Here is a 17,345-nt window from a genome sequence, read left to right on the forward strand (position 1 = left end):
CAAAAGGATTTGAAATAAGATAAAGAAGAAACATAATACAAACCTCTGCAATTCTATTCCTCAGTGGATCTGCGATTTCACCCATGTGGGTGATCCCTTAGCGACTACAGCTTACAAATTGACCACATCTTCCTATCCTATGTAATTATTGTCTATGCCTCATAGCAAGTCTTTCATAGAAGATCTACCCATTAGGCGGGAGCACTTTCCCAAGGTCTTTTACTATTCTCTGGCTTCCAGGATAAAATGTAGGTTTTCTCTGTTTTCCCCCAGAACTGAACCCTTTCTTTTTCCAACCTCACATATCCTGACAATATCTTATACTCTCATTTGGTAATATGTTATATCTCATTACTGGCCACTTTGTCTCTTCTCTCTCTGTTGCTTTTCGGTTGACCTGTCATTTGGAGATGATACTATTTCATGGTTTGCAACTCTACAGCATCACTGAGAAAATATTGATATTTTAAAAAGAAAGTCTTTGTCAGTTGGGAGCTGATTTGCAATAATTGAAAACTTTGTTTAATTTCCCAAATGACTTCTCAGTTGATCTTTTCCTTTTCAGCTCTGGGCACAAATCCCTATTTATCTGTTGCACCGATAGCTGGCTGGCCATCCATTTAAAGATCTTAATTTGGGCAATGTTCATTCTTTAGTCACTTGTGTTTTATTAGGCTTATCTTTTTATGAATGGCTGTTGATCTCATCAAGGAGTTACTGCATTGTTCCTAAATACTATTCAATCAGCATAACTTTATCCATAAACAGGAACATCTAGAGAAAACCATCATCCATAAGGAACTCTTCTTCCATTTGCCTTCTGAACAGAACATGCCCTATAATGGGAGCTCATCTCTGTCTTTCATTCCTCATTTGATATTGACAATCAGAGGATCGTTGGACAAAGTTGCTTATCTCTATAGCTGAATCTTTCAAGGAATCTTTTTTGATCTTGTCACATACATAGAAAGCATCTTATTGGAGCAATCTTTAATGTGGTATTTTGCTTTAACGGAAGAAATGTTTTTTATATATTTAAGAAACAATAAAATCGATGGGATCTTATATATTCTATACCTCTCAATCAGTTGTGTGACTATAAAGATATGTTCCATTATAAAAAAAATTTCCGAAGAAAGTCTGCCTGTCCCTTGTTTATATTTTATTCAGGGATACTTAATATGTGCTATTAGTCTGTGAGCTCCCCATCAACATAGGAGCTACTGGAGAGTAGGACTGTCTTTTACCTTTTTTCTGTACTCCCAGGGTTTAGCACAGTGCCTGTAATATAGCAGGAACTTAAATGATTGTTGAGTCCAAACTATGCTCTTCAGAGAGTTGTGGGAAGGAGGATGAGCAATGGAGCTGGTCTAACATCAGAAGGCTATTGGATCCTCACTTGGCTAAGTATTTAAGATGATAACAGTGTCAAAGATTACATTTTAACCTGCAAGTGATGGAAGAGGAAAAGTGGAAGGCGATTTGACTCTACTTTCTAAACAACATTCAAGTAGAGATCTACCTTCTCACACAAAGATTAATTATTGACAAACTACTCAGGAAGCCCTGAAGAGGTTCACAACCATGACTCAGGAGAAAACCATAAAAAAAAGAGAAATGCTACAACAGAAGAAATGATTGTCAAACTGAAGAGCTCACAACATAATTGACTGTGTCTAAGAAACCTCAGTTAGATGAAATTCTTTAAGCAAACTTGAATGCAGATCATCTTCTAACAGACAAAGATGAGGATTTTGAGGAAGAAAGTGATGATGATGATGGTGATACTAGCAGATCTAGAATAAATGAAGAAAGAGAGTTGAAGAGCAAGCTTCGGAGGAAACCAAAATCAAAATCTTCTCTTGGAATCCTCAATGAAAAATATTCTAAGTAGAAATTATCTCCTTAATCTCATTGGCCCATCTCAGCCTCAGATCATCTTTGAAGTAAAGAGAAGGTGGGGTGAGGATGTTATCTTTAAGAATGATAGATGAGTAGGGGAAAGAAAGGAAATTTTTAAACAGTACTCCTAGATCGGAATTTCACAAAAAGTTCATAAAGAAACATATCAAGTAGTGTGGACTATGGACTTAATTATTAAAAGTCCTTTTGGCTTCAGTTTGGTCAGAATTTTCTCCCATTATACTTGATGACTCATAGATTTCCTGAATTTTAAATTTTAAAAGACCTTTTTTTTGTCGATGGTACTTTATTTAATAATAGCATCTTATATCTAGGAATTAGATTTTTTACAGCATTGATTTGTCATTTTAATAATCCAGTATGTGTTCTAGGAGGGAAAATGCATGTTGATTTCATAATCCATTTTTCATGAAGATTTTATAGAAATGAGAAAGTAAACATTTGGGTGAAGAGTTACTGCTGTCTTCTCAGTTGCTTTTTTGATTAATGATACATTTATGATATTTTCCTTTGTATTAAAATCTCTAATAATGTTCAATAATATGCCATGTGCCACAATAATATGTAATAATTTAATAATCCTTGTTCAAAGATCTCACATGAAGACAACAAACTGTTGATCTTTGTGAATTGTCTGGAAAATATCATTCCTAGGACCAGTGATATCGCTCAAGGCAAAATAAAACACAAAAACAATATGAATCATTTAAAGGTAGCAGAAAGAATCAATAGTACCAGGCACCTGAGATAAACTGATTGCTACAACTACGTACTGAATTTGGTTGTTTCCCTAGGGGAACAGCTAAGGGAAATGTTGTGTTATATGTCTTTCATTTTCAGAGGGGTGGGAGAGGAAATAAAGGAAAAGATGGAAGTTTATCTGTATATATTTTTTTCCTGAAAATAAACAAAAATTTACCACACTGGTCCTGTTATAAGAGGCTTACATAATATAGTTTAGCGTTTCACAGTTTCTCTCTCTCTCTCTCTCTCTCTCTCTCTCTCTCTCTCTCTCTCTCTCTCTCTCTCTCCCTTCTTCCCTCCCTCTCTGAAAAGTATGCACATTCATTTGCAGAGACAAGCTTTTTCATAAACTAAATTCAAGTGGGTTAGCACGAGACCTTGTACAAAAAACAGTGGATAACCTAGAATACAATGCTATCAGTAAAGACCTTTAAAAATATTACAGAAGCACCATTCAAATGGTTAATTCTTGTATAAAAACAGAAGATCTAAATTGCAACTCAAGGTATACTAGAATCTGGCTAAGATTTATCTGTGATAGATTGAGGTAGAAGGTCCAAGAAATCTGCTATTTGTTTATCAGGTTTAATGTAGAAATGAATACAATGCAGAGAACAGAAAGAAGTAAATGAATAGTTAACACTTCCATTAGCCTATCTATGTTAAATGTCTCAAGCAATCTTTTTGGCAGGTGCAGGGCAAAGTAACTTCAGGAATGAATTTTCTGACACAAGCCTGTTGTACAAAGATTATGGAGTAAAGCAAAAGTTATGTGCAGACATAAAGAGGGCAAAGCAGTTGCTCCATCACAACAGTTGAAGAGTTGTTCATATCCCAGGAAGAACAATTCAAATTGAAGTAAATTCAGCTAAGGCCATTATTTTTTTTCTCAGAAAAGAACTTCAGATCTCCTCATTCATAGAAGTTGCAATCTCAAAATTCCATGCCTTGCCATATGAAAGAAATTACTTTGATCTAATACATTTTAAGGTAGGTATTAACAGGTGATTGCCATGTCTGGAATAAAATCTCAATATGGACCCCAAAGTTTCATTAAAATAAAAACAAATCTTGAAAGCGTGCATGGATGAGTTAGCTACAAAATGTCCCCCTGAGTGAAGCTGGTTAGAATTATTTAAGGTGGGTCATTTCAGTGTTAATGAACCACCTAGGAAATACAAGAAGGTAAATAAACTTATGGTTCTTTAATAGAATTTTAGGATCTTAAGTTGCTTGGAAAAAATAATAGATATAAGAACTAGACTTCTCATTTCATCCATGTAGGAAACACCCTTGATAAGGGAACTCCCTGTACAGGTAAGTACCTTCTCTGAAATTTATAGCTTTGAAGAGTTGTCTAGTGACTTGCCCAGTGTCAAACACAAGTACGTGTCAGAGGCAGGATTGGAATTCAGATCCTCTGGGTTCTAAGGCAAGGTTCTACTAGGCCATGCTTCCTCTAAAAAATAATGTTAGATAAACTAAAACAAATGAAAATGTGCAAAGTCACAAATACAGGAATATAGGAATAGGAATAAAATTTGAATGTTTTGATAGAAAGAATATGAATTCAACCCCAGATCCATACAATTATTTGCATTATTTTTTCTAATAAATAACAGCATGCCTGAGAAGTCTTCTAAAAAGTATAAAAGAAAAGAGCTATAGAAACTCATACTGTCCGTATTATAGTACTATTCCTCCCCTTTGATGTTAGGCCCGTTTGGATTTTAAATGTCCCCAGTTAAAGTGTTTCTACTGGTTCTTTTAAAGTTAAAATATGTAATTAGCTAACATTGCTGCTAAGTTTTCTAAAATTTCTCCCCCTAATTTACTAACTTCAAGTCTTGGGCAGTAGAGAAAATGGAATTAGTTAATAAATTTTATATTGGACTCTATGTATTTCAAGAGCTAGGGTGGAGAGGAGAAGAGAGGAGGGTGCTAGCAAAGACACAGTCTCCATCTGTACCTCCAGAACGGAGAGCTCAGTGGACAGCTGAATGGAAAAAGCATTTTATTAAGTGCTTATACTATATACCAAGCAGGGCAGCTAGATGGCCTAGTGGATAGAGTGTCAGCCCTAGAGTCAGTAGGAGCTGGGTTCAAATCCAGCTTCAGACATTTACCAGCTGTGTGACCCTGGACAAGCCACTTAAACTTGTTGGTCTCAGTTTCTCTATCTGTAACATGATCCGGAGAAGTAAATGACAAACCACTCCAATAGCAAACCCCCAAATGGGGTCACAAAGAGTTAGACATGAATGAAACATGAACAGCAACAAAAATAAACCAAACACTGTACCAAGCTCAGGGAGCATAAAAAAAGAAAGTGAGACAGTTCTTGCTCCCCAAGAGCACATGTTCTAACTGGATGAGGGACTCACCCACAGGACTGATGGAAAGGTCAGAGGTCTTGAGAGTCCAGCAAATGATGAAGCAAACGTGAAAAATAGCTAAGGATGAAGATAAAAGAAAACATAAATAGAGCCTAACAGGTGTTCAGATCCATCCCCTGGAGACGAAGTCTCTGCTAAGAAACCCCACTAAAGTTAGCTAAACTGGTCTCCCAATGAGATAAAGGCCATCATCACCCTGCACTTAAAAAGTTTAATTATCTTTGAGAAACCAGGATTAAAATTCCCACTCTGCTCTACCTTGGTCACACTGAGAAAAATGTGTTCAGTGGGAGTACAGCTGTGGGTGCCACATTTTAGGCAGAACATGATGAGCTGGATAAACAGAGCATGCAGGGGAGAATTAATTGAATGGTAAATGGATTGGGAGAGAGGATAGACTGGAAGAATTGGGGTTGTTGAAGCTGGAGCAGAGAAGACTTTGGGAAGACATGATTGTTATCTTCCAATATCTGAAAGTCTGTCTCATGAAAGAAGGCCCACACCTGTTTTAAATGGTCCTGGAGAATCATCAGATAGAATTTGCAAAGAGGCAGATTTTGGCTCAATATAAGAATGAATTTTTTTACCAATCGGAATCGTATAAAAGAAGAATAAGTTTCTTTGGTAGTAAACAGGTTGAAGTTTCCAAGAACTTGGATGATGACTTAGTGGAGATTCTGAACAGAGAAATCTGGTTGAGGTTTAGGTTGGATGGTTCTTTATAGAGACAGTAGCTCAGGTCCTTCAACACTGATTAACCACCCTGTTTATAAGATGTATCCTATCCTTTTTTTCATGTTGAACCATTCTAGCTCTGGTCACAACTTACCCAGCCTGCAGACTTTGAGATACTGAGCTCCTGTGACATGGCACGACTATAATGTGCAAGTCTTTTGTATGAGATTGGCATGTCTGCTATCACTTTATAGGTTTGGATTTGAAAGGCTGACAGTGGGTGGGGATATTAAATTTTCTGTCAGGCATTTCATTTATAAAAAAGATAAATAAGCCCAACGTGGAGGGTGGTTATGGCCTCTTATTTGAAAAAGTTAAATCTATATGGTTAAGATAAAGAGACTAGCCAGTTTTTTATTTAATTGTGCTTTAACAAAGTCCAGTTTTAAAGCTACTTATTAAAATAGATAAGCATATAGATATGAAAAGATTTTAAGGAAATAAAGTTTGTTTCACAATAAAAATAGTGGTTTAATTCCTTCAGAGCTGATTCACTCTCCTGGTAATAAGATATAGCTCCCTTTTTTTCCCATGTTGAGCCATACTAGCTCTAATCACATCACACCAGTCTTGAAGAGCCTATATGAATGGAATTTTACCATATTCATTTGCTCTTGATATTATCCATCATTCCCCCAAGATGATTCAAATTTAGACTGGAGTATTGCTTTACAATTTCTTTGCCTTTGCTCAGAAAATCCTTTCTATGTTATATGTTATACCTTAATGAAGAAACAAAAAGATCATGGGAAAAGTTTCAATTCAATTTAAAAAGCATTTATTAAGCCCCTATTATTTGCAAGGTGCTATGTACTTTGTAATGTAGTTTAATAACAGCAGAAAGAAATCCCAGTCATATACCAGTTCAATGTTTGCAAAGTTTAACATACTTGAATTAGAGTTTCGTTATAAATCTCATCTCTAATTTACAATGAAGGAAACTAAGATCCAGAAATGTTAAGTGACTTGCCTAACATCTCACTTAAGTAAGTGATACAACCAAAAATCAAACCCAAATCTGACCCATTATACAACACTGTCTGTCTACAAATATGAAAAACAACACAGTTCCTGCCTTTTAAGTTAAAATGGGGAGGAGCTGGGGTCAGTCATTTTTCAGTCATATCTGACTCTTTGTGATTCCATTTTGAGATTTTCTTGGCAAAGATACTTGAGTGTTTTGTCCTTTTCTTCTCCAACTCATTTTGCAGATGAAGAAATTGAGGCAAAAAGGGTTAAGCGACTTACCCAAGGTCACATAGCTAATAAGTGTAGGGGACCAAATGTGAACTCAGGAATATGAGTGTTCTTGACTGCACATTACTGGTACTCTTATCTACTGGATCACCTAGAAGTGATAAGAGAAGGGTGAAAAAAACCAACTCTGAGATCATAAGCTTAGGCAGAGAAAAGTGTGGTGTTTTCAACAAAAAGGGGAAGTTGAGAAGAAGGCCAGGTTTCAGTGGTAAGATGAAGGTAAATTTCAAACGTCTTGAGTTTGAGGTTTTAGCAGGGCCATCTGCATGGAAATGAGATGTGAGACTACTAAGGGAGAAGATACAGAGAAAAGAGAAGTGTTCTTTCTGGAAGACAGACCTTTGGTCAACGTTGGGGGTCAGGAAGAAGAAGAAGAACCAGTGAAGGAAAATGAGGAGTGGTCAGAGACAGAAGAAAGAATCAAGAGAGGGCAATGGGAGGAAAACAGCAACTGAGTCAAATGCCGCAGAGGTCAAAAAAGATTAGGACTGAAAAGTCTATTGCATCATTAGGCAATCAGGAGGTCATTGGGGACCTTGGAGAAAGGAGTTTCAGCAGAGTGGTGGAGAGGGAAATCTGATGGCAGGAAATTAAGGAATGATTGAATGGGCTGGAAATGGAGGCAACTGAGTGTAGAATATTATTTCTTAAAGTTTAGAGGTAAAAAGGTATAAGTGAGATAGGAAAATAGCTTGAGAGAGCAATATGAACCAAAAAGGGGTCTTTATTTGTTTCTTTGCTTGTTTTAAGATAGGGAAATGAAAAGCTTTGTAAGGAAAGAACGTAAAACCAATAGTGAAGAAAGGGATGTGGGGAGGAAGAGAAGGGGATAAGGTAGGGGGTTCACCCATGGAATAAGATCTCTAATTCAGACTTTTCACTCATTCAGAGTGGCCTTCCCAATTGGAATGACTTAGCACCACAGTTCTGGATTAGAGCAGTGTGTCCCAGAACCATATCACTTGCCTGGGAAATTTCTGCTGTTGCCTTGGGAATTCCAGTCTACTCTGAAACCTAGCCCAAATTTACTCACATCCATTGAGTCAAAGTACTTAGGCTGGATCCAGAATCTATTTTTCCTACTCCAGGGAGTAACTTGGGGGAAAGGTAGGTCACCTTCAAGTTGGACTGAATATGAACTGACATCTGGATATATATATATATATATATATATATATATATATATATATATATATATATATATATATATGATAACATATTTTTCTTTTTTTTTAATAATCAATTTGTGTTTTCTTTTCTTTATCACCTAAATTTCTCACAGTATCATTTTTCCTCCCTCCTTTCAGGGAGCTATCCCATATAAGAAATAGCTATTTTAAAGAAAAAAAGAAAAAAAAAGGCAAAATCCAAAAAATTGATTAATACATTGAAAAAGTCCAAAAATATATTCAATATGCCATATCTATGGTCCTCCCACCTCTGCAAAGGAGTAGGGTGGGGATGTCTTCTCACATATATTCTTTGGGGATTTGTATGTTCTTAGCAATTTTGCAACATTTATTTTTAATTGCTTTTAATCCTTTCTGTGTACATTATTATAGTTACTGTATGGTTGTTTTGGGTTGTTTTTTTTTTTTGTCTCGTCTTCACTCTGCATCATTTTATGTAAATCTTTCACACTTTTTAAAATTCATCCAATTTGTTGTTTCTTATAACAGTAATAGCCCATAGCTAGTAGTGAATCTCTAGGTCAAAGGGTATGAACATTTTAGTCACTTTATTTGCATAATTCCAAATTGCTTTCCAAAATGACTATACTCACAGCTCTACCAATAATGCAGGAGTGTGCCTATCTCCCACAACCTCTCCAAAATTGATTAGTTCCATATTTTGTCATCTATACCAATTTTCTAAGTGTAAAGAGAATCCTTAGGGTGGTTTCGATTTGTACCTTTTTTATTATTGGTGATTTGTAACATTATTTCATATAGCTGTTAATTGTTTGAAGTTTCTTTGTGGTCTGTATGTTTATATCTTTATATCCTTTTATTACTTCTCTATTGAGAAATGGCTTTTGGTGATTGATAGATACATAAATGAGAGATATAGATATGTGTGTATATATGTTAGCTGTCTCCATGTCTTAGATTCCAAACCTTTATCAAAGAAATTGTATATAAAGAAAACTTTCCCATTTGAGTGTTTTCATTCTTATTCTAGGTGCATTAATTTTGTTTGTGCAGAAGTTTTTCAGTTTCATGTAATCAAATTATCCATTTTAGCTTTCATAATTGCCATTGTTTGGTTAAGAATATACTTCCTACCCATAGCTATGAAAGGTATATGACCCACTTCTCTACCTATTTATGGTATGATCCTTAAAATTTTTGGTCACATATCCATTTTGAATGTATTGTAGTATATGGTATAAAAAAATGTCTAAACCTCATTTCTTTCAGACTGCTTTACAGTTGTCCTAGAGGTTTTTATTAAACAGGAAGTTCTTTCCTAAGTAATTTCTGTTTGGGGGTTTATGAGATACTAGATTAGAAAGTTCCATTGTTTCTGATTCTCTTTGTCCTAGTCTGTTCCATTGATATACTTCTCTATTTTTAACTGATATAATTTTTTTATGATTCCTGCTTTATAATATAGTTTGAGGTCTGAAATGCTATTCCTTCATCCATATCTTTTATTCATCATTTCCCTAGGTAGTTTAGTTCTTTTGTTTCTAAAGATAAATTTTATTATTATTGTATCAAGTTTAATAAAGTATTCCTTTTATAGTTTGATCTGTGTAGCATTAAAATTGTAAATTAACTATAGTAATATTATCATTTTTATTATATTGACACGTCCTAGCCATGAGCAGTGAATATTCCTTCAAATATTTAAGTTATTTCTTATATCTTTAAGGAATATTTTGTAATGGAGTCGATACAAGTATTTTGTGTGATTTGATAGATTGGTCCCCTAATATTTTATGCATTTTGTTGTTATTTGGACTCTGATTTTCCTTTCTATTATTGCCTTTTGGATTTTGTTGTTATTGCTATTATTATATAGAAATACTATTGATTCCTATAGGTTCATCTTTAGCCTGCAACTTTGCTGACATTATTAATTGCCTCAGATGGTACTTTTGCTCATTCCCTAGGATTTTCTAAATAAACAATCATATCATCAGCAAATAAGGAATTTTGTCTCCTCTTTGCCCATCTTTACATCTTCAATTTCTTTTCTTCTATCATTATTGCTAGTATTTCCAGACCTATATCAAATAATAGTGAGGAGGAAATGCTTTTCGCCTAATTTCATCTGCCTATATTCTTAACTGTTACAGGAATCAGTATAATTCTGCAAATGATCCTCTTATAGAAGACATTCAGTCATTTCAGTCTTGTTTGATTTCTTTTTGACTCCATTTGGGATTTTCTTAGCAAAGATATTGAGAGGTTTGCCATTTCCTTGTCTAGCTCATTTTGCAGATAACGAACTGAGGCAAACAGAGTTTTGACTTGCTCAGGATCACACAGCTATTAAGTGTCACAAAGATGAGTCTTCCTGACTTCAAGCCCAGCCCTCTATTGACTGTGCCACCAGCTGCCCTTTAAAAGACCCACTAGGCAAATTGTAGCCCACTAGGCAAATTGTCCACAAGAGTACTGCCATAACAAAGTCTGCTCTTGTCATGCTCTTATCCCACCACTAAGGCAAAGCAACTGGTACTCTACTCCTGCATGCCAATGTAAGGAACTATTGTCAATATGTACGAGAGTTCTTCATCAGGGTAAAAACAAGAGAACTTTGTGCCTAGTTATCAAGCATAACTAAGTAAAACAGGAAGTTTCCAGCTGGGACAGCAGCAGCTTCCAAATAGCATTCCTATGGGAAGGAGCTATTTTATGGTATTTTCCCTGAGTGAAAAAAAAAAAAATAGTTAGCCATGGATTAATTTTAGTGAACAGTGCTGTCCATGGGTTTCCCCATGAATATTTTTTAGACTGAGATCTGAGGCAAGGACTTTAAAAAATGTTCTTTTTATTGTGCACTTAGCAATCATCAATGAACACAAGCATTTCAATATACAAAGCAGAGCAAACGAACAGATTATAGAAGAAACTATAAACTGTGATTATATACAGTTTGTGGGATGTTTTACATCAACTTTAGGTCTCCGATCAAAGCAGACTTCATCTGTGACTGACATCAGCTGACTGATAAGCAAATTCATGCCAAAGAAGCAATAGCCTAGGAATGCAGAATGATCCATACGTTTTCCGATATGGCTATTATATTGATTTCCTTTGCTCCAATATACATATTTGTTTTCAAAGACAGCTTTGATTTGCAAGTGTGTTTGGTGGTGTTGGGGAGTTAGTGGGTAGGGATAGATAGGAAAATCATGGACTTGGAACCATAACTGGACGCACTTGGTTCATTTGCCCTTGTGCAGTTTGAGAAAACTTAGAACAACTAAAGTGTTCCAGGCCTAGGTATTTAGTTATTCTGTGATGAAATTGCAAACTGTTGTTATTGTCAGAGTTTCATCAAGGGCATTCAATCTACTTTTCAGCATCCTGGCAAAAGTGGTCCATCCTTAAACTCAGTAAAAAGCACTTATCCCGAGCCTCTTTAAGAAGCTCCCACAAACCTCTGGAGGAAAGGTGTGAGATTTATGGATAAAAGCCATTTCAGTACCTTGTCTTCAAATATGTGACCTAGCTTGAATTAATTAGCCAAGAAATTGTAATGCTAAATCAAATGGATTTTGAAACCCTAACATGGGGAGTCTAATTTGTTTTCTGTCATTCTCTATTTTTAAAAATTCAATCCAAAAAACATTAGCAAATTTGCTAGGATTGTTTTGTTCCTTCTAAATCCCCAAAGCCACTCATTTCTCAGGATTCTTTGGCTGCATCTTGTCCTCAATTAATGGACTTTTTCTATAAACTTGTTTGTTGGCTATTTTGTAGCATTTAGCGATCCAAATCCTCCACCCCAAGGAAATGACTGCTTCCACGAACTGAATGGTACCCTGGTGGCCCAAAGGAGTTAATGCAGCTTTTGAAAGGCCTAAATTTCCAGCTGGGGAATAGTATATGTGCTGGGAGAATCTGGCACAACCTGGTCAATAAGTGAATTCCAAATAGGGTAGCTGTCCAGCAAAGAAACAAACCAAAAGACAATTTCTGCTTGAAAAGTATCATCTATTGAGAAAACTTCATGAGACTGAGCCAAAATGTAAGTAGGAAAATGTATTAAACAGACTTGCAGATGACATAAGTCTTTTGAACTTAACTTTCAGACCTTTAGCAAATGAAGAACCAGAGATAATTCACAGCTCTGCTTTTCCATTTTATACTTGGCTGTATTTTGTTTCCTTTCTAATAGCAAATATTACTTGGCATTACCGTAGCACCCATTTTTCTATAGAATCCCAAGTGCTCTAGTTGCATTGTCTTATTAATACATTCAGTTCTTCTTGAAAGTATATATAGGGATAGCATTATGATTCCTCTAATACATAATGTGGGAGAAAAGTATCAAGTTAATGAATAGGGCTACTCTTTACACATCTGTTCTCAGACCAGTAAAAATGTGAAAGTGTGTGCTAAACTTGGTTTCCTTTAAGGAAATTCAAAACATTTGAAATTCAATATTGTGTGATATACTTATGAAGAAATAGAATTGATTTAAAAAAAACATTAAAAAAATCTATCTCTGCTTCTAACCACCTTCATCATTTTACTCAATTTGCCATTCTATAAATTAACTCCCATATCTATAAAGTAGGAAGTTGACCTATCAGGGATGAGGGACCTGCGGCCTCCAAGCTACACATGGTCTTCTAGGTCCCTGGGTGCAGCCCTTTGATGGAGTTCAAGTTTTACAGAATAAATCCTTTTATTAGTAGGATTTGTTCTGTGAAGTTTGGGTTCAGTCAAAAGGGCACACTTGAGGACCTAGAGGGCCACATATGGCCTCGAGGCCACAGGTTCTCCACCACTGACCTAGATGATTCCTGAACTCCCTTCCAGTTCTAACATTTGTAAGTCCTATGAGGCCAACTCCAAATAATTGTTGCCCTTTTCACAGGGTCCATCTTGGAAAGACACACTCTGCCCGACATTTCTTATTTTGTTTTCTTAGTTTCTTCAATGCCTTTAAAAATGTATATATCAGTCATTTGTGTAAATACCCTTCCTCTCCATACCATTTGCCTCCCATAAAAATCCTACAGTGTAAACTTAAAATTTAGACAGCCTAAACAGTAAATGAAAAAGTTAAGCAAAAAGAAATGAATTCAGTACAGCGACCACAGCTGACCAAGAATATAACATTCCGTCCTAGCAGTTCCTTGCCTATGTGCCAAGAGGAATGCATTTTTATGATGAGGCATTCTTCCAGACCATTTTTGTCCAATTTCTCAGAGTCATTTTTAGTGATGTCTTCATATACATTATTGTGGTCATTGTATATAATATTTTCTTAGTTTTGCTTATTTTACTCTATCAATTCACATAAATCTTACCATGTTTCTCTGAATTGTTCTTATTTGTCATTTCTTGATGTATAATAGTAACCTATCATATATAGAGATATATATATAATCTATCTATATAAAATCCATTACATAATCCATATCCCACAGAATTTTTTAGCTGTTTTTCAATTAATGTGTACCTACTTTGTTCCTAATTCTTGGATATCACAGATAAAATATTAGTATAAAGATCTTGGTATATATATATGGGTGTGTATACATATATATGTGTGTGTATGTATATGTATATATACGTATACATATACATACACACAATATATATCACATATGTGCAGCTAAGTGGCACCATGGATAAAGACTCAACTTCCTGAATTCAAATCTGGCCTCAGAGACTTTACTAGCTGTGTGACCTTGGGCAAGTCACTTAACCTGTTTGCCTCAGTTTCCACATATGTAAAATGAGCAAGAGAAGGAAATGACAAACTACTCCAGTATCTTTGACAAGAAAACCCCAGATGGGATCACAAAGGACCAGACATGAGTGAAATGACTAAACAACAGCATCTCTCTCTCTTTCTCTCTCTCTCTCTCTCACTATATATATATAGAGAGAGATATTATATATATGTAAAATACAGCACATATCTATCTGTATCTATATCTATATTTATCTCTCCATATTATATGTATATACACATGATTTACTTCTTTGGGATCTTTTGGGGTGTAAGCTGCTCAGTAGAGGGGCTGCCAGGTCAAAGGGTATGCCGCGCTTGGTCACTTTTCTTGCATTATTCCAATTGGACAACTAAAACCATTGGACCAATTTATAGTTCCTCCAACAGTGCATCAGTGTGCCGTCTTCCTCATAGTTACTGGCACAAGATAAGTCCTTAATAGATGCTTGGTGACTTACTGACATTGCTACTGTTTCTGATTTTGTCATCTTTGGCTATTTGAAAACCTCAGCTATTCTAACTTTAATTCCTCATGTTATTCATGATTTGGGGCATATTTTTCATATTGTCATTTGTAGCCGATATTTCTTTTGAAAACTTTTTGTTGGATTCTAGTTGTGGCTTCAGACACAGTCTTGGTTTTGGTTTGCTTGAAGAAAGAACATATGGTACTGTCTGAACAGATGCACACAAACCTGGAAGAAGCTATTTAAAGGCATGAATAGGTCCTGAGAACCTATAACTACCTTTGAGTGATGCATGAAGCTCCAGGTCAAGAACAAAGCCTGTAACCTGGAAGCCATCCGTATAGTGACTCAGCTCTAGCACTTTCAGCTTGGCCTCCTTCCAGACCACAATAATAGCCCAGATCCTGCTGAAAGCCTTCACCAATCTCCCTCCCATTGACTTCACCCTGTACAGTCCTGTACAGGACTGACCAGGGTCATCAAGAAAAGAAAAGTCACCTGAGAGACTTGCTGGAGAGCTGTCATTCTGGCACACCCTGGATGAAAAAATGGATCTGCTTCATTACACTATAGGCTTTGAAGACTCCACCCAAGACTTTATTAGCCATGTTGTGGACCTTGCATGTTGACATACTGACTGCTCATGTGAGATCTTTCAGATAAGCAGCTGAAGGCATGGATAAGTAACTGTGACTTCCAGGTCCACAAGATCAGGCAGATCTGTAACTACAGAAGAGAGTAAGTAAGCCCAAAACACTGCAGAAAATGATCTCTGTGACCACCTTTCCAGCATTCTGTCCTTCCCTAGTTATTTTCTTTCTCAAATATCTTCCTATTTTCTCCATCATATTCTCCCTTACATTCATCTGGTTTCTTTAAATAAATGGAAGGGTTGATAAGTTTATGAAGAAAAAAGAAAACTGCTCATATCTTTTGACTACTTATCTATAGAACAATGGTTCTTGGTTTTATATATTCATGTGTATCTCTTGAATATTAGACTTCTGTCAATGTCAAGTATTCAATGATGTTTCCCATTTCACAATTTCTACTCTTCTCCGGCTGATATTCTTGAGATCATTGCAATGGCATCTTTTTAGGAATTGCCTTCTCAATCTGTGGGTTATTCAAAATTGTGACAAATATCCATTCTTGAAGGATATGTTATGTAACCTCGCCAGGTCTCAGTTCCTTCATTTGCAAAATGAGGAGGTTGGACAAGATCAGAAGTTCTTAGCTCTTTTTTGTATCAGTGACTTGTTTGGTGGTTCAATTAAGTCTATGAGCTCCTCAGGACACATTCAAATGAGCAAAATAAAAGAAAGAGGCTTATTATCTGGGTGGCACAATGGATAGAGTATTGGACCTGAGTTCAAATCCAATCTCAGACATTTACTAGCTGACCCTGGGCAAGTCATATAATCTTTCCTCTGGCATCTACCTCCCCAGATTGTGGGGATTAAATATTATAATATTTGTGAAATGTTTTGCAAACCTTAAAGCACAACATGAATGTTAGCTGTAACTATTATAAAGGAAACCATTTCTATTGAAATACAATTATCAAAATATTTTAAAAACAAGTTTATGGAAACTAGATAGATTAAACATTTTTAAACACATTCACTATATGTCAGATATCATGCTGCTAGATGGAATAGATGCTTGATATTCATGATCCTTGCTGGAATTTCATTTATGGAAACAGTCAAAAGTTACCAGGAGCCAAAAAGGTGGGTGCTTGATAATGGGCAATACTGGTCTTGTTCAGAAAGAAACTTATGAGCCTGTCCTGGTATGACTTGTAAATTACCTAGAAGGGCCATTCATTCCCAAGGCAGAGCCCCAGACAGATTCCAAGCCCAGGCAGCATCACGAGTATAAACACATAACTTCCCAAGGTGCCCAGCTTTGATGGGGACAACACAAGTTCTGTTTAAAAATTTTTTATTTAAAAAACTCAGTCCCATAACTTCAAGTCTTTCTACCTGTGGAAAGACTTCATTAACCAAAGACACATGATCAAGAGAAATTCTCACTTAACCAAGTAGCCTTCTGGATAGAAATATTCAAAGAGACATTGTTCCTCAATATGGCCACTGTTCTCCTTGCTGTAGATCATGCTTGAGTTCAGCCCTCAAATGGGGTATCCACATGTAAAACATAGAAGAGATATTTAAATATTTGTGGAATTCAGTAAAATGTTATCATACTTGTGTACCCCATGCACCCCATTATAGTGTATGCTCCTTGAGGGCAGGAGCTGATGTGTTTTTAACTTTATATTCCTAGGGCCATCTTACATAAAATCATAGACTGATGGATTTGGAGCTATAGAGGACCTCGGAGATCTTCTAGTCCAATGCCCTCATTTAAAAGATGAGGAAACTGAGGCCCAGGGAGGTTAAGAACCTTGTCCAAGATCACAGCTTGAAAAGGCATTTTAAGTGAATAATGAGCTGGGCTGGAAATAGGATGGGATGTGGAAGGAGGGCTGGATTGTTTGTGAGAAACTGAACAGTTCTTTTAATGAACCCAACTTTCTCCTTGAAACAAATTCCATCTCTTTTTTTAAAACCAGGTTGCCTATCCTTGGGCCATCACTATAATTTCCTCCTAAAAGAATCTTGGAAGATGTGTCCAGGATATAAGCTCTGATAGGGGAACTTGATCCAGAACATGGGAGGGTTTATAATTTGCATTTTTATGAAAGGAGGAGGAAGTTGTGGTGGCATATAGTGACACATCTACTATTGGGAGGATTTGATTGTGGGAAGGCCCTGGCAGGTGGGGGGTGAGGTTTGGGAATGGCATTGTCCCCTGCAATGCTAATGTGTATTGATGTCTTGGTTACTATGATGGATTTGGCTTTCTGGTTTGATGAGTTGTCTTTCTG

The 17,345-nt window shown here is 36.1% G+C and overlaps 1 long non-coding RNA gene across 2 annotated transcripts in view; it reads right to left on the reverse strand.

Annotated features, from left to right (window-relative positions):
* The window catches only part of LOC140501808 (uncharacterized), a 43,926-nt gene that overhangs the window by 12,163 nt on the left and 14,418 nt on the right, over positions 1–17,345 (reverse strand). The window contains exons 2-4 of one of the 2 annotated variants that reach the window (XR_011966362.1): positions 14,948–15,175; positions 7,047–7,146; positions 5,052–5,120 (exon numbers count right to left, since the gene is read on the reverse strand). The exons of the other annotated variant lie outside the window; for it this stretch is intronic. This is a non-coding gene — a long non-coding RNA (uncharacterized lncRNA). The remainder of the gene's footprint in view (positions 1–5,051; positions 5,121–7,046; positions 7,147–14,947; positions 15,176–17,345) is intronic. 2 annotated transcript variants of the gene reach the window in all.

The sequence above is a fragment of the Notamacropus eugenii genome, chromosome 4 (assembly GCF_028372415.1).
Source record: "Notamacropus eugenii isolate mMacEug1 chromosome 4, mMacEug1.pri_v2, whole genome shotgun sequence".
Classification (NCBI taxonomy): domain Eukaryota; kingdom Metazoa; phylum Chordata; class Mammalia; order Diprotodontia; family Macropodidae; genus Notamacropus; species Notamacropus eugenii.